The sequence below is a fragment of the Anomaloglossus baeobatrachus genome, chromosome 12 (genome assembly GCF_048569485.1).
Source record: "Anomaloglossus baeobatrachus isolate aAnoBae1 chromosome 12, aAnoBae1.hap1, whole genome shotgun sequence".
NCBI lineage: Eukaryota > Metazoa > Chordata > Amphibia > Anura > Aromobatidae > Anomaloglossus > Anomaloglossus baeobatrachus.
The window spans coordinates 112,379,898-112,398,250 of record NC_134364.1 but is presented as its reverse complement, the minus strand read 5'-3'; positions in this window follow the sequence as shown (position 1 = coordinate 112,398,250).

Below are 18,353 nucleotides of genomic sequence, written 5' to 3'. Positions count from 1 at the left end.
GTTGTCTGAGGAAGGTTCTACCTTACTTAATACACTTTGCAAATCATCAAGATCTGCTGCTGGCAGCTTCTTTTATAATTGTCCCAGATGTGTTTGATGGGAGACACTGCAAACCATGGTGGCATATTTAGGCCATGTAGAATGAGCAACATGCGGCCTGGCATTGTCATGTTGATATATGGCTGCTGACACTTGGGAGAAATGGCTGAACCATTGGTACCATGACAAAATGTAATGTGTGACGCCCTGGACCCCAGGGGTTACAGGTCATTACACACACACACACACACACACACCCTTCCCTGGACAGGGCACACCAGTCAAACTCAAAATCCTTGTTGCCACCCTCCAGGGCTGATGTTCACACCAGGTGGGGCGGAGCCAGGCGGTTGGCCCCACCCACCGAGGAGTTCACAGCCTGGAGGCGGGAAAAACACAGCAGTCAGTCCAGTTGTGGTCTGTAGTGAGTGAGGAGTGAAAACTGTTGGTGTCTGGGTCGGAACCCAGGCACATTCAGCAAGGTCGGCAGACGGTGGTGGCCGTCTGCAGGAGTTGGCGAAGGTCAGCGGAACTGTAGGACCGGGGTCGGGCGGTGGCCCGCCGGTACCGAACTGGGGAGCCGATTGGAGCCAAGCACCAGGCAGGGTACTCAGACCCCGACTAGGCTTAAAGCCAACATCTAGTTAAATTCTCTGATTGCAGTCTGGATCTCAGGGGTTATTCCCAACCAAGTCCCGATTGAAGGCAACAGCCCAACCAGTACAGATAAGCACCACTGCCAAGGGCCAGAGATCCAAAGGGCCAGCGTCTGCGGGCAAAGGGGCTCCTCCGGCACATACACGTCGGGGAGCGGACTACTGGTGTCCAGGCATTGGAGTCAACATTCAAACACAGGTGCAGGGAAACGGCAGCCACCATCAACCCATCCAGGGAAACACTGCAGCCGGCTGCGGGCCCCGTCCATCCAGCCGTTTGGTTTACCAGAGACTTTGTCCATCTGTATCTGAGTGAGTACACCAGTGCCATCCGGCACCGCGCTGCGGCGCGACCCTGCTCCCTGCGAGCCCCATCCTACTGGAAAACAATCGGCCACTGGGCCCCGGAACCAACAGCCCCTACCCACGCAGGGGTCAACACCTAGCTGCTCCCCGCCATCGCTCCCGGGAACCCCGTCACCAGCAGCGGTGGTGCCCACCATCACCACAACCCGTGGGTGGCGTCACGAACACTCTATCCATCCCAACAATCCCGCTCCCCTCCCTTTTCACTCGTGGGCGAGAAGCGCTACTCGAGCCCCGGGTCCGGCCTGCTCGAGCCACCGAGGAGAAGGCACTGGATTCGGGCGCGACCTCCCCGAACAGCCCCCGCGATGGGGAAGCCGGCCCCCGCCCTCGACAACTTGGCATCACAAACAGGATTGAACCAGTCTACTTACCGGTAGAGGTGCGCCTTGTGATCCCTGTTAGCGGTGTCCCGCTGAAAAATCTGAAGATCCGCCATATTGGGCGCGAAGATTTCCCGCTCGAGTCGTCTTCCCGAGCAGTGAAGCCGCGAAAAGTGAAGCCCCGCCCCTGAGAAGGTGAAGTGCTGTGAAAAGACCAAGGGGGGGCGGGCGAAAATTAGGCCCCATGTGACTCTGGGGATAAGAAGCGGGGACGCCAGGACTCTGCACCCGCCTTGTTCCTGGAACCCGTGCGTGCAACACCCCGAGCAAGAAACATGTCCGCCCCGTCCGGAAGGCCTGAATTCTCAGAGCCCGCGCCTGGAACATCGGCGTGGGTGGAAGCCCAGACGACCCTCATGTGTTGCCGGCTGCAGGTCCAGGTGAGGTACCCGATGGAGCAATGGACAGCCGAGATGGGGGAGATTGCTGCGGCCGTGCGGGCGCGCGAGATGGGGATGAATTTGGAGGAGAGGGCGAGCGACCCACGCCCTATGTCCTTGAGGGACCGGCCACTGCGGCTGAGGGACCTGGTCTGCCCCCGATTCCCCTGTCACCCCTTCCAATCCGCGTGTCGTCTCCAGCTTCTCCTCCCCTTGGCCCGCCGCCCCCAACATCGGCGGCGGAGTCCGACCCAGATGCCCTGAAGGATCCGCCTGTAGACGCAGCCCGCGGGCGACCATATGCACGGCCCGCTCCCGTCCCACTCCCGTGGAAGGAAGACTCCCGGAGGAAGCCCGTTCCCGAAGAGGCCCTACTGCTCGCGGAAGCAACCGCGCCTGAGGAAGTCCAGGCCCTGACAGCCCGCCCGGCCAAGATGGAGGTGCCCAGTGCCCAGAGGACCACCCGGCAGGCAAAGTTGGCCGCTACCCAGATCCAGGCCTCGGCTGAGGCGGCGCCGGGTTGTTGCTGCAGGGCAGCGTCTCAGGCCGCGACACAGCGGGGTTCCCAAAGCAAGGTGCCGATCGTGGTTGGCACAGGGGAACTCCAGCTGGGCCCAACCCGTGCACCCGAGGGGCAAGCAAGCGTCCCCTATTGGGAGCGGCAGCGGAGCCAGCTGGGCCGGGAAATTGAGGCCCGGGAGAAGAAGAAGGCTGAGGTCCTGGCCCGCACAATCAAGGAAAAAGACCACTTGAGATGCGCCACTTTCTTAGTGCGGGGCCCGAGGTACGAGGGCCAGGTTCGGCGCTTTGACCCTGATAAGGGATACGGATTTCTATACGAGCCGGGTCTGGAAAAGGAAGTGTTTGTGGCCCGCCGAGACGTGTACCCTCATCTGCCTTTGGGCCACCCGGACCGTGACCTGATCCCCGGTGTGCTGATCACTTACACCCGCCACTGTGGCGAAAGGGGCTGGTTTGCCCTGAATGTCCAGAAGAGGGCATAGCAGGTCGGCGCGCAGCACTCCTGGACCCCTCCCCCACAGTACAGCCCAGATGTGGAGCTGGAGGAGGAGTATGAGGAAGGCGACCTCAAGTAGGCAGCGGATCCCCGTTGCAAAAGTACTGTCCCCGTTGGGACCTACCGTTATGTTGTGGCAGCGCTGAGCTGTTGAAGTGCCCGTCCCCGTTGGGACTCATGTTGTCACCTTTGCCCCCACTCCCAAAGAACACGGCCGAGAACTTGCAGGCCACCCAAAAACTATTGGGTTTGTAAATATCCTGCCTCACTTGCCCTTCCCACAACTGCCAGTCTCCGGAGAGGCTGGTTGGAGGAAGGACCCGCAGCAGAGCAGGCTGGGGTCCGGTCACCACCAGGACCGGTGACCATCCTCTGGGTCGGGGGTCCCCTTGGACGTGGGGCCCCTGAGTGACTGCTGGGTGCGAGACACCGCACCCGTTCCCGCTTGGGTAGCCTGGGCCAGGTTCCTGTTTCCGGACAGGGGAAAAGGGGTGCTGCCCATTTCTTAGGGGCAGCATCAAGGTCTAGGTTGCTTGGGTGGGAAAGCGGAAGGACATGGACCCGTTCCCTGTTATTAATAAAAATGTTCCGTTTGTAACGGTTTAAGAATGTGCCTCCCGTAAGGGAAGAAATGAAAAATGCTTAATGTTTACATGTTTTGTTCCCGTGTTTCTTATATTTTTCAGAAAAATAAAACCGGTGGTGGACGGGCAGCCCGCGGACGGTCTGCATTAAACCAAGGGGCAATGTGACGCCCTGGACCCCAGGGGTCACAGGTCATTACACACACACACCCTTCCCAGGAAAGGGCACACCAGTCAAACTCAAAATCCTTGTTGCCACCCTCCAGGGCTGATGTTCACACCAGGTGGGGCGGAGCCAGGCGGTTGGCCCCGCCCACCGAGGAGTTCACAGCCTGGAGGCGGGAAAAACACAGCAGTCAGTCCAGTTGTGGTCTGTAGTGAGTGAGGAGTGAAAACTGTTGGTGTCTGGGTTGGAACCCAGGCACATTCTGCAAGGTCGGCAGACGGTGGTGGCCGTCTGCAGGAGTTGGCGAAGGTCAGCGGAACCAGAGGACCGGGGTCGGGCGGTGGCCCGCCGGTACCGAACCGGGGAGCCGATTGGAGCCAAGCAACAGGCAGGGTACTCAGGCCCCGACTAGACTTAAAGCCAACCTCTAGTTAAATTCTCTGATTGCGGTCTGGACCTCAGGGGTTCATTCCCAACCAAGTCCCGATTGAAGGCAACAGCCCAACCAGTACGGATAAGTGCCACCGCCAAGGGCCAGAGATCCAAAGGGACAGCGTCTGCGGGCAAAGGGGCTCCTCCGGCACATACACGTCGGGGAGTAGACTACCGGTGCCCAGGCATTGGAGTCAACATTCAAACACAGGTGCAGGGAAACGACAGCCACCATCAACCCATCCAGGGAAACACTGCAGCCGGCTGCGGGCCCTGTCTATCCAGCCGTTTGGTTTACCAGAGACTCTGTCCATCTGTATCTGAGTGAGTACACCAGTGCCATCTGGCACCGCGCTGCGCTGCACTGCGACCCTGCACCCTGCGAGCCCCATCCTACTGGAAAACAATCGGCCACCGGGCCCCGGGACCAACAGCCCCTACTCACAGAGGGCTCAACACCTAGCTGCTCCCCGCCATCGCTCCCGGGAACCCCGTCACCAGCAGCGGTGGTGCCCACCATCACCACAACCCGTGGGTGGCGTCACAAACACTCTTTCCATCCCAACAATCCCGCTCCCCTCCCTTTTCACTCATGGGAGAGGAGCGCTGCTCGAGCCCCGGGTCCGGCCCGCTCGAGCCACCGAGGAGAAGGCACCAGATCCGGGCGCGACCTCCCCGAGCAGCCCCCGCAATGGGGAAGCCGGGCCCTGCCCTCGACAACTGCCGAGCTGTTAGTATAACTGAAATGAAGACTAGAGAGGTCTGGTTACTGTATGTTATCCTGGTGTGATATTCCTCATTAAGGTTCTCCATTGCTCTCCTGCCACTGCTTTCAAAGACTATCATGGTGCAGAACAAGAGGGCAATGAAGGCTGGAATGGAGGTCTCTCCTCTGCAGTGATGAGTCCTTCTTTTGTCTAGGATGCAGTGATAGCCAGAGATTGGTCTGGGCAACACCATGAAAGGCACCACCACTCCTCCAATATCCGCCTGTCATACACTTGCCAATTAATTTCTAATGATGCGATAGCAGAGTTGGTGACAAGAGCTGGTTGCATTTTTCATCATTGATGTGAATTTAGATGTCCAGTCAGACAAGGTAATCATATTATTATTTTTTTTTATTTGTATATTCCTGGTCCCAAAATCCAAGGTTGAGGGGAAACTTCAGCCCAGCAGGTGCAAGTATTAACTCCTTAAGGTGCAGGTAAGTTTCAATTTTCCATTTTTTTTACCCTACTTCAAAGAACCATAACTTTTATTTTTCTGGTTGACATAGCCAAATTGGAATTTGTTTTTTGTGGGATGAATTGTAATTTTGAAAGATACGAGTCACTTTAAAATATAATGTATTGTAAGACTAGAAGCAATGATGCTATGACCACCAGTCACATAACCACAAGCAGGATTTTTTTTTAATCAAGACTGGAAAACTTGTTTAAGTTGGAGGGCTCGGTGTCATAACCTATAGCAACAAGCTCCTGTACATGTTTTTATTGATTGCCAAAACTGTCGAGCCTGCACCTGTTATGTAACTATACACAGTATACCAGGCTTCGCGTTCTTCCCCTGACTCCACTGCCCTCTGTTGTGATTCACGTTGGGTTTTGCAAGTTGTCTTGCACAGCTGGATAATATGCCCTACCTAAACCCATTTAAGACCCACTGGGACATGACTCGCCCACCCCAGGGCTATGGGACACCCGGTGCCGGACTAGTCCGGTGGTAGTCAGTGGTGGCTGGGCCCGGCTCCGTGGCCCTGGTGGGTGTCAGTTGAATATGTGGCTTGAATTAAGGTTTGTGTTCGTGACGCCACCTGTGGTATGCGGCTACTAAGCCGCCGCTGCTGTGTGAGGCCACCGGGATGATGTTATAGCAGCAATGGTGGTACTGCTCCCCACAGGTGGAGCAATGCCCGGGGCACAGTTGGTGCTTGTGGAAGTCTATGGTGCTGTGTGACTAACACGGTGCAGGGCCGACAAGCAATGAAAGAAACAGGCACAAACAGTAGTCTCTTTACCTTCTCCTCTTTTACTCGGCAGAAACTTAGTCCAGGGAGACCGTCACAGATGGTAAAGATGATCCGGCCGGCCTGGAAGTGCCTGGGGTGATCTTTGGCCAGTTGAGTATGAGGCCTACTCCTTAATCTTTCTCTGCTGTGTTAGGACACTGCACTTTGGGTTTGCAATTGCCCTCTTGCTGCTGGGACTTGTTGTTCGTCCCCTTTTCTGTGTGGTAGACTGCGCAGGCCCTCTCTGGTGCTTCTCTGCTGGAGTCTACACCGGGCCCTTGGGATGCAGCTGTACCTTCAGATTGCTTCTGGGACAGGGGGCTTACAGCTCTCCTGCCCTCCGGATTCAGCTACCAGGGATGGATTTTATGCCCTGGCAACTACAGACTCCGATGTCCGAGTCCCTGCTGTGCCTCTCTGCTCCCCTTGCTTCACTGGGCCAAGCTATCCCAGCTCTAGGCCCCAGTTTACAAGGCAGCACTACTCTGCGTCTGCACTCTTTCACTCCTGTCTCCAGACTAACTACCACTTCCTCCTTCCAGCCAGACTTAAGGAATGCTCCCTGAAGTTCCAGGTTCAGAGCTCCCCCTGCTGGCCGGAGGGAGAACTGTGTTGAGTGTTAACTTACTGGCCAATAGATCTCCCAATTACCTCCAGGCTCAGCATTAACCCTTTTGGGAGGGCAATGCTGTTGTGGCGACCAGGTCCTGGGGCGCCACAGACACACATCTATGTCTTAGGCTTAAAGGGGTGCCTCACTACTCAGTGTTAGTGGCCACATCTCTGTAAAACTTATAGGGAAGGCTTTTGTCAAATATCTTGTCTAGTATGGCGCTTTTGCCGTTCACTTATCCCCATGAAGTGACCACCGGGCTCTGTGATCCCTGAGACCCGGTGATGTCACATCAACTTCCAGTTGACCCAACATCACCGAGGCATTCTTCAGTCTCCCTGAGTTCATCCTTGATTTGGTACATATCACCTGTACTTCTGGTCCTGAGTTTCCTGCTTGTGCCATGTTTTCTGTCCCCACAGTCCTTCCAGCCTGCTACATTGACGCCGGGGTCCATGTGCCTACCAGATCCTCAAGCTTGGTGGATCCATCCCACTAGGTGAGCCTAACAGTGCCATAGTAATTTAGTATGCTTAAAGAATAGCCCTATTGTAATGTAACCTCCAAATTTTTTGACACAATGCAGTGAGGAACCACAAAGTTGGTTCCCTCACTGAGAAGTTGTAACTGCTTCTCCCTTGAGTTGAATATATTTCTTCAACCCCGTCTTGTCTGTCTTTGTCATGATGGTATCCTTGTCTAGGGAGCCAAGTATAGAACTGAACTGATCCATATTCTATCTAAAAGTGGGCAACCCCTTCAATTGCTGAGTAATCTGAGATACACAATGTATAGATGTATAGATATAGATATAGATGTATAGATATAGATATAGATGTAGATGTATAGATATAGATGTAGATGTATAGATGTATAGATACACAATGTATATATAACAGATATCTCGATGGCATATTTATATTTAAAGGGTTTGTTGAGAATTTAAAAAATGTGCTAAAAAAATACCACTACTTGCCTGTTAAATCTATTGGCATTCTGGTGGTCACTGATTGTCTTTCGTAAATCCATGTGCCCAATCATTGGCCTCAATATTGATGGGTGAACTGTCACATCTCCACCAAAGTCCACTCCTGGGACTTCTGCTTTGGTCACCAGACACCGTCATATTCCCGCCGTGGGCAATGCTGGTGATAAGGAAGGAGTCAATAGCTCTGGTGTGCATAGGCTCGGCTCATCCACTAAGCTGGGTTTTGCTGGGACCTGCAGTATCACTGGCTGACTGTGGTGGCGTGTGTCTTCCAGCTGAAGTTACCACCATTCAGCCACAGCCAATGTGAAGGCACCACACCTTTCTAATTCCCCCTCCAGTCTGCTGGTTGCCACTAGATATGGTCTCTGGTTCACATCCTGCTCCTGAATTCTGATCCCCGTGTTTTGACCTCTGCCTGTTCACTGACGACTCTCCTGCCTGCTGTGTTTTATACTTAACTCCCGTCTTCGGTTTGACCTTGGCCTGGTTTCCTGACTACACCATTCTGTACCGATTTTGTCCCTTTTCTGTATCTCCTGGTTTGACCCTTCCTGACGACTACTCTTCTTTGGACTCAGCCTTCCACAGGTACCAATTTCCTGGCCCTTGTAGTAATCCCAGATCCCTGTATATGGGTTAAAGGGTTTTGTGGTTCTTGGGATCCTGCTGACTGGGCGGCTTGCCTCTAGCCTGTCCGTGACAGTCATCCTGAGACTGTGGTTCCAGGCAGACGTCACATGAGATCGCCGAGAATGTCCAGTAATGTCCACTGGACCATCAGGAGATTTAAAGGGATTTTTCGGGTTTTCCCAGCTTTGGTTTTAGCTTTCTTTGCCCTGCCTTGGTCTGGAGTTGAGTCTCCACCATTGCTCCCGGCGTCTGTTATTGTCTCCGACAACACTGCAGCCAATCGCTCTGAGCAGCTCATGCTGCTGAGCTCCCTGATTGGCTGCAGTGCACTCAAGCAGTAGAAAGATAACAAAGCACATTAAAAAAAAAATTGAGGAAAATGTAGCCGGGGACGACTTTAACGGATGATAAAAAGGTTATTTTTGTTATTTTCGCTCATTCACTGTTGTTAGACAATGTTTTAAAACTCCTGGACGAGCCATTTAACTTGAGGTACTGTATCCATATATAATATATTAAGTCGCGCTTTCCCTTGTATCATACATCAATTTCTGGACGACGTATCTGCCAGCGGTATTGTTGCCAACATGCACCGAGATTTTCAAGAACAGATAATTTTTCTCTTTCTAATTTAAATGTATCTTTCAATTTTTTGCTATAAATCAGTCCAGCTATCGTGGACAGACAAGGAATATAATAACTCATTCTGATATTTCTATCGTTAGCACCATATTAAATTTGTGTGAATTCTCCTTGGTCCACTTTAAGTGCAATTCTGAGACAACTCTACTGAATAGTGAAGGTTAAAAAGAGGAAAAATATGACGTATTAATGATATTCATTTGCTATAACATCTAATATATAAAGCTGAGTGTGTATGTATATGTCTGGGTGTATATATGTGTGCATGTGTGTGTGTATATATATATATATGTATATGTGTGTATGTATATATATGTATATGTGTGTGTGTGTGTGTATATGTGTGTATGTATATGTGTGTGTATGTATGTGAGTTTATGTATATCTAATATATAAAGCTGAGTGTATGTGTGTGTGTGTGTGTCCGCGTGTCCGCTAAAGGAATCCGCACCATCGCATTTACAATCACGAAATTTTGCACAGACGTCTCATGTGACCCAGGGAACGTCATAGACTATGTTCTGACGGGAAAATTTAACCCCACGCTTTACAATGCTCTCCAAAATCCTGCCTCCATTAAACTGAATGGAGGTGGGAGCTACAGGCTATTAATGGCAACTGTCAGTAGTTGCTTTAGGAACAAAATAAACTGTTAGTATAAGAAGCTTATGTGTGAGGTAATAAGATGTCGGTGGGGAGACGGATAGAGAGAGACAGACAGACAGACACAGACAGACACAGACAGACACAGACAGACACAGACAGACACAGACAGACACAGACAGACACAGACAGACACAGACAGACACAGACAGACACAGACAGAAAGAGACAGAAAGAGACAGACAGACAGGGAAAGAGTCAGAGAGATATAGACAGCCGGGCAAAGAGACAGACCTGGAAAGAGACAGCCGAGGAAAGAGACAGTCCTGCAAAGAGACAGACCTGGAAAGAGAGAGACGGGGAAAGAGAGAGACAGACAGACACAGAGATGGAGACAGACTGATACAAATACAGACAGAGAGATAGAAACAGACAGACAGAGACATAGAGACAGACAGACAGCGACACACAGACAGAGACTGGGAGAGAGACAGAAAGACAGTTACTATCCCGGGCAACAACCGGGTATTACAGCTAGTATATACTGTATATATATATATATATATATATATGTGTGTGTGCGTGTATGTATGCGTGTCTATGTCCGCTAAAGGAATCCGCACCGTACAAAATGTTGCACAGACACTCCATGTGACTCAAAGAACGTCATAGACTATGTTTTGAGGGGAAAATGTAACCCCACCTTTAGTTATTCGCCAAAAAATGCTTACATTAAAGTGAATGGAGATGGGAGCTACAGGCTGCTTTAAGCAACGGAGGACATTCTTAGTATAAGAAGCTCATGTGTGAGGTAATATGATATTGTTAGGGACAGTGACACACTGAGACAGACAAAGAGAGACAGACAGTTACAGACAGAGAAAAACAGACAGGGAAAGAGACACACAGACAGACAGAGAGAGACAGAGACAAACAGACAGGAAAAGAGACAGAGAGAGAGACAGTGACAGACAGGGAAAGAGACAAACATACAGGGAAAGAGACAGACACACAGACAGGGAAAGAAACAGACAGGGAAAGAGACAGACAGACAGGGAAAGAGAGACAGAGACAGACAGACACAGAGACAAACAGACAGAGAAAGACCGGTAAAGAGACAGACAAAGATATAGAGAGACAGACGGGAAAAGAGACAGAGAGAGAGCGTGGGACACAGACAGAGAGACATCCTGGTCAACGCCGGGTGCTATAGCTAGTATATTATTATAATTAAAAAATATATTATTTTCTCTTAGTTTAATTACATTCAGGTCCATAAAAAAAGAAATAAAGTGCAGGTTTATGTAAAAATGGATCTTATTGTTAAAAATATCCCTATTTAGGTTTCCGTAATGTGTAGGTGGATATCTGTTTATGGCAACTGAAATGAAAGGAAGTCAAATGCCCAAAAAATGGAAGATTTTAAAAGTCTCAAGGAATAATGAAGTATGGCTCTGCCCCTCTTTCCCCAGATAACTGGAAAACAGTTTCTCCCAATAAGGGAGGACATAGTGGAAGATCTCTCTGCAAGCCCAATATGTGGAAATTTTACACTATACCAACAAAAGTGTTGGGAATAGAAATGAGCAAGTATTTAATTCTTCACTCTGGAGAGACTCCAAAACATAATGAACATTGGCTTCAAATCAAATTTCTACGCAATATTTGAGCAACTTGACAAATTAGGATCTTAGTTAATCGCTAATCTCTAGTTGGGACATATGACTTAAACATAGAATTCACTTTTTTTATTCAGTCCCATTGCCCCAGGTGTATAATATCAGACCCCTCGCCCCATGTGTATAACATCTGCCCCGTCACCATTTGTGTGTATCATTGCGCTTCACCCTCATGTGTACAACAGCTGGCACCTTTCCCCTAGTATTAACATCCGACTCTTCGCCCCCTTGTTATAATGTCCAGTCCCTCACCCCTGGTCAATAACATCCAGCCCCTCGCCCCCAGTCATTAAATCCGGCCTCACTCCCTTGGTGTATAACATCTGGTACCTCACCCCCATTGTATAACATCTGGCCCCTCACCCCCAGTGTATAACATCTGGCCCCTCGCCCCCTGTGTGACGCCCTGGCCTATCAGGTCGTCACAGGGTATTGTGCAAATATGCCCTTCAGCACAGTATCCACCCTCCTTGGTTACGGGTCCTGGTCCTTTGGTGTTGCTAAAAACTGAGCCAATCAAAACCCTAGAAACACTTTTCACTAAACCCACCAGACACACCATTGGGGAGCCTGAAGGGAATAGGGCCACCTACATGGGGGGGTTGGTTGGGGAGAGTGGAGGAAAGTGACAGTTGAGCAGAGAGAGTGAAGAAGTGAGGTGGTAGATGACGAAGGTGAAGTGACTCTTGGTAGGAGAGGTCACGGAGCAGGGCTCCTGAGTACTAGGTGGAAGACGTTGGTCTGGGCCTGGTAGGAGCTGGAACCCCTGTCGCAGGGGATAGTGTCAGGGGGCACGGACTGCCGAGGAGGGCGGCCAGTGGCCTTGAGCTATCACCGGGCAGGGGCCAGGGCACGACGGGTATGTGGACCCTAGGCCCGGAAGTAGCTTCAGGCGTCCTGGCAATTTACCCGATGGGGGTGAAGACTTCAAGTGTCATCCCCAACCCGCTCCAAAATTGGGGTACTAGTGCAACGATGGGCTAGGACTTTCCCAATACAGTCCAAAGAAATCCTACGCGTGAACCCTGAGAGCAAGCTCCCTCCGTTAGCCACACGGGTGAGCGGGACCCGAAAAGTTTCAGGCTTGAAGGTCCAAAGAAGAAAACACAGGTGCCAAGGAAAGGGTCACAGACTAACCGCAACCCCAAGGGCACAGACCCAAGCGTGCTCCCTCCCAGCTACAGTGGTGCTAGGAACTCTGGTTTACAAGCTGTCGGTGTGATTATTTCTGGACTTAGTGAGTACACTGAAAAAACCCTTTTCCTACCCCAACGGTACCCTTACATCACCATCACATGGCTCCCGGGGCAAACACCCACGGAGGGGTTAAAACACCTTGCTGCCATACCATCGCCACCGGGCGTCCCCAACAGCAGCGGTGGTACTTTAATTTACCACGCACCGTGGGTGGCGTCACGAACTTTCCTAATCCCGTGTATATACTCCCCTACTCCTTTTTAATTCAAGTGTCCGCGTGGACCCCCGGGTCCGGAGACCCCTCGAGCCACCGCAGCTCCGGATCCGAGCGGCTCGGCTGCTGCTACGGGGGCGGTACACCTGTGTATAACATCCAGTCCCTTTGCCCCCGGTGTATATCATCTGACCCCACACCTCCTGGTTATAATGTACGGCCCCGCATCCCTGGTGAATAACATCCGGTCCCTTTCCCCCTTTGTATAACATCTTTCCCCTTGGTCCCAAAGCATAACATCTGTCCCCTCACCCCCAAGTATATAACTTCTAGCCTCTCAGTGTATCACCTCTCGTCCCTCGCCATGGTGTCTGCCTTCACTAACTTGACATATTGGCTGCTGGTAAAGAACTCACTGATACCAGTGCAGTCCTGCAGTAGGAGCTACCAGTGTAAAAAGTCAGTTTGTGAGATTTCTTCCCTCCTAAATTTTTTTCCCATCTCCTGTGAGTGTCCCTTTACAACAATTGTAGCCTCTAGCTTTGTGGAAACTGTTGGGAGAAGGACTTTCTCTGTTCCCCATAACTATGCCCAGTGCATGAGGTCCATAAAGACATGGCTGTGGGAGTTTGGGGTGGAAGAACATGACCATCCACACAGAGCTCATACCTCAGCCCATTCCAAGATGATTGGGATGAACTTGAATGGAGATTGTGAGCCCAACCTCTCCTCCAACATCGGTGTCTGACCTCACAAATGCTCTTCTGGATGAAGGGGCAAAAAATTCCCACAGACAACCCAAAATCTTGTAGAAGCTGTGGTAGCTAAGAAAGGGGGGACAACTCCAAATTAATGTCTATAGATGTAGAATGGGAGGTCACAAATGTTAGTTTTGTAGGTTTCCCAATATGTTGGTCCCCATATTTCAGACACAAGTGGGCCCCTTTGTAGGTCACCCTAAAGCTAATCTGTCAAAGGGTTGAAAAAAAGCCCAAAAATTGGTCTTTGGCATTTGTGGATGTCCTCAATCGCTTCTTGTATAAAGACAACTTATTTTTCAGTTTATTGTTTGGAATACGTGTACCGGTGTCCACAGTTTTTCCTGCTGTCTGTAGAGATATCCTCCTTCGTCTTTTGCTATTGACGTCTTAGCTTTGCTTTTTCGGAGACATCAATATTGAAGTTTGTGATGAGATTTATGGAATTGAATTTATTTTAATTTGTACAAAGAATAGGCTTTTTCCATTAGCAATGTTCTTATTCTTGTCTTGTCTCCTGATGGTTTTCTTTGTCTCTTTTTTTACATTCTTGTTCAGTACAAGTTTCACTGTAGACAATGAAAATATAGATTTTCAAGAGAAATTCAATGTCCCAAAATGGGGGTGAATTTAGTGGGTTTGAATTGTAAAATCAAGCTATTCTGTCAGTGTCGCGGGCGGAGGAGGGGACGCCGCACTCTCCCTCTGCTCGGGTCCGGCTGCCGCGGCTGCTGCGGCCTGCCGCTGCTCGGTGGCTCGAGCGATGGGCCGGATCCCGGGGACTCGAGCGGCGCTCCTCGCCCGTGAGTGAAAAGGGATTGGGTTTTGGGATAGTTTATTGTCTGTGACGCCACCCACGGTTGTGGTGATTTGTTAACACCACCGCTGCTCTGTATGGGGAGCCCGGGAGTGATGGTGTAATGGGATCAACAATTCAGACTGCATCATTAATGTAGAAGTGGATTTGAATATTGCTTCAGCACTTGCCCACAAGGGGGCAGTGTCAGACTGTGCAATCACAAACACAGAGGTGGGAAATCCCCTACTGCAGCTTGTGTGTTTTAACCAGGAAGAGAAAGTGCGGGAAGGTTGTTCAGCCCCGGAGCTCAGAGAGAAGAGAGCTGCGTGTGGTCTCCCTGAACAGAGGGCTCTTTTGCCATCGGAGTCTTGGAGGAATCACCCTGTGGAAGTGGTTCCTGCCATCCCCGGACTGCAGAGCATCGCGCCCGGAGTGCATATCCAGGGGCTGTGACAACTTGACTGCAGAGCATCGCACCCTGAGTGCAAGTGCAGGGGCCGTGACCTCCCTTCTTCTGCTCGGCGTGCCCCGGGACTAAAAGACTGACTAGAATCCGTTACCAGCGGGAGAAGATCAAAGGAAAAGACCGAGGAGCTGCATCCCTTCAGCGCTGCACCGGGATCCATCATCGTGAGACTCCAGGCCTGCGACGTGGGAGCGGCATCTTCTTCTGGGATAGACTGGTACGTGATTGTAGGGAAAGTTAGGGAAAGTTGCCGCCATTTCTTTGTTGTTTTTTTTCTCTTTTCTTTTTTTTTTCCTCCTTGCTGCGTACCCGGAAGGAGTCAAGATCCGGGGACTCCACTATACACATGTGCGCAGATAGTTCGGTTGATTGTGTTATAAATATGTTTCCTAGTAAAGAAATGTTACTACCGGTAAAATCTGAGTATGGGGATTTTGTTAGAATAGAGCATACACACACACCCGCGGCCCTACCACCGGTCGCTTCAATGGTATGGAGCAGCCAGTTGTTGGTTTGCCCCTCCGTGGGTAGGGGTTGTGGTGCTCCCGGGGCCCGGTGATGGGATTGGGATGGTGGACAGGCGGGTATGGGGCCTGTGAAGGTGCAGGGGCAGCGCTGTGCCGCACGGCACGGAGGTACTCACTCAGCCAGTAAACACGACACAGTTCTCGGTAAACAAACGGCTGGTTGGACGGGTCCCTCGGACGGTTCACGGTGCTGATGTTCCCTGCAGTTAGCGGTGACGGTCTCTTCCCTGCACCTATGTAAGTCTCTTTGGTAGCGATGGGTCCCCACCGGTTACCCACTCCTCAGCTTCAAGCTGGGCCGAAGGAGCCCTACTTTGCCCGCAGGTGCTGGCCCTGGGAAAATGGTGCCCTGGCGGTGGCGGTGTCTCCCCTCAATGGTCGGGCTGTTGCCTTCAATCGGGACTTGGTTGTTAGGAGACAGACGTCCCCTTCACTGACGGATTTGGCAAATTATGGCGACTCCTAGCCTTGCCGGGATCCGAAAGGCCCCTGCCCTGGTGCTGACTGTTCTTCGTATACTGCTCCGGTACCGCCGGGTCACCACCTGTCCGCGGTCCTTCCAGCAACCTCCGAGCAGTCCCCCTGCAGACTATCACCACCGTCTGCTGACCTTGCTGTCACTGTCCGGGGCACACACCCGGACCAACTTCAGGCTTTACAACTGTCACTTTCCACTGTCTCTACTCTCACTCTTTACTCCTTCACTTCCCTAACTGGACTGCCTGGTTTTCCCGCCTCCAGGGCTGTGAACTCCTCGGTGGGCGGAGCCAACCACCTGGCCCACCCCCTGGTGTGGACATCAGCCCCTGGAGGAAGGCAACAAGGATTTTGGGTTAGCTTGGTGTTCCTGCAGGGAATGTGGGGTGCATGTGGTGTTGTGACCTGTGACCCCTGGCTTGCCCAGGGCGTCACATTCCCCCTTAGCAAAACGCAGACCGTCCTCGGGCTGCCCGTCCAACACCGGTTTTATTTTCCTTTTTGTTTCCTGTAGAATATAGAAAAACGGTAACATATTTACAATTTATGGCATCATCCCACAGCGGGAGGTTCATTTCTTAAACGTTGCAACTTAAAACAGTTAACGGTTACGGTCTCCGCTCTCTCCCACCCAAGTAACCTGGCCCTGATGCTGCCCCTAAACCCCAGGCAGCACCCCTTGACCCCAGTCCAGCACAAGTCACCCGAGCGGGATCTGTCCTTCCCCTCCAGAGGGTAGCCACCGGTTCCTGTGGTGGCTGGGCCCCAGCCTGCTCTGCTGTGGGCCCTCCCTCCAACCTGCCTCTCCGGAGGCGGTAATTGCAGAAACGGTACTGGTAACTCAACTTATTTACAAGCCACTTAACGTTTGTGGTTGCCCTGCAAGTTCACGGGCTTGTCCATGAGCAGTTCCTCATGCAAAACATTTGTCAAACGGTCCCCACGGGGACAACGGTGCCGGCCACGGCCGGTTGCAAACCACGGTTAATCAGATGACTGTTCGGTTCCATTTACTTATCATCACTTTAAACTTTCAAACTAACACACTGGTGGTCCCAACGGGGACGGTGCAACGTTGCTCCGCTGCCCTTAATCATACTCTTCGGCATCACCTGAGGGAGGGGGCGCGGCGCTCACACGGGACTCCTGGCTGCCCCTTAGCTTAGCGTCCAGCGCGAACCACCCCCTCTCCCCACAGTGCCGGGTGTACTGCACGATGTCGCCCGGCATCAAATTACGACCGGGATGCTCCTCAGGCAGGTGGGCATTCACATCCCGCCGGGCTATAAACACTTCGGCCTCCAGGCCCGGTTCATATATAAACCCATAGCCCCGGCGGACATCAAACCGCCTCACCTGCCCTTCGTACAGCGGGCCCCGGACACGGAACGTTGCCTGACGGAGGCTCTCTTTTTCTCTGATCGCACGGGCCACCAGCTCCGCTTTCTTCCTCTCCCTCTCACCGATCTCCAGGCCCAACGGTACCGGCTCCCTGTCCCAGTACGGCGCTGCTGCGAGCTCCAGCGCACGGGTCGGGCCCCGCAAGACCTGTTTGACATTGCCCACCGCTGGTACTCTGGGCGTCAGGTCCTGCGGTGACGTGGCCTTAGACGCTGCCTTGCATCGGCAACCCGGCGCAACCTCAGCCGAGGTGTGGGGGATGGGCACGGACTTTCCGCAGTTGGGCCTTCGGCACGGAGCGGGTCATCGGCTCCGGGTCGGGGACTTTCTCGGGGGGCGCCTCCGGTTCGGCTTTCGGGGCTTTCCAGGGCAACACCTCCGGTCGGCTGCGAGCTCCGGGTACAGGTCGGTCCGCTGGGGCGGGCATGCTGGGTGTCGCTACCGGTTGCAGTGGTAGTGGGCCTAATGGCGGGGTCACGGCTTCCGAGACGGGTGGCAAGGGAGGCAGCGGGGGGAGAGGGCTTGGACCGGGTCCCTCAGCCGCAGCGGCCGGTCCCTCGGGGACATAGGGGCGTGGGTCACTCACCCTCCCTTCCTCCGCCTCCTCCTCGCGTCTCCGCACGGTTGCTATAACGTCCGCCATGTCGGTCTCCCACTCCTCCATGAGGAGCTGCATCTTGACCTGCAGCCTTTGGTAGAGCTGCGCGGTCCGGATCTCCACCCACGCCGCGGTTCCAGGCGCGGGGGCTACGGTGCTGCGGGACGGCATCCACATGCTGCTGGCGGCTTCTCCCAGGAACAAGATGTCTGCAGAGTCCTGGCGTCCCTGCCTTTATAGCCGCGGCTACATGCGGCCAGCCGCCATTCCGTCTCCTTCAGCCTCTTTCCGGCCCCTCCTCTATCGGGGCGGGGTTTTGGCCTTCGCGCCTCTACTACTCGAGAAGACGCTCGAGCGGGAACTTTTCGCGCCAAAGATGGCGACTTCTGAATTTTTCCGGCCGGATACCTCCGGCGGTCACAAGGCGCACCTCTACCCAACGGCAGAGCGGTAAGATCCTGTTCGTGACGCCAAGTTGTCGCGGGCGGAGGAGGGGACGCCGCGCTCTCCCTCTGCTCGGGTCCGGCTGCCGCGACTGCTGCGGCCTGCCACTGCTCGGTGGCTCGAGCGATGGGCCGGATCCCGGGGACTCGAGCGGCGCTCCTCGCCCGTGAATGAAAAGGGATTGGGTTTTGGGATAGTTTATTGTCCGTGACGCCACCCACGGTTGTGGTGATTTGTTAACACCACCGCTGCTCTGTATGGGGAGCCCGGGAGTGATGG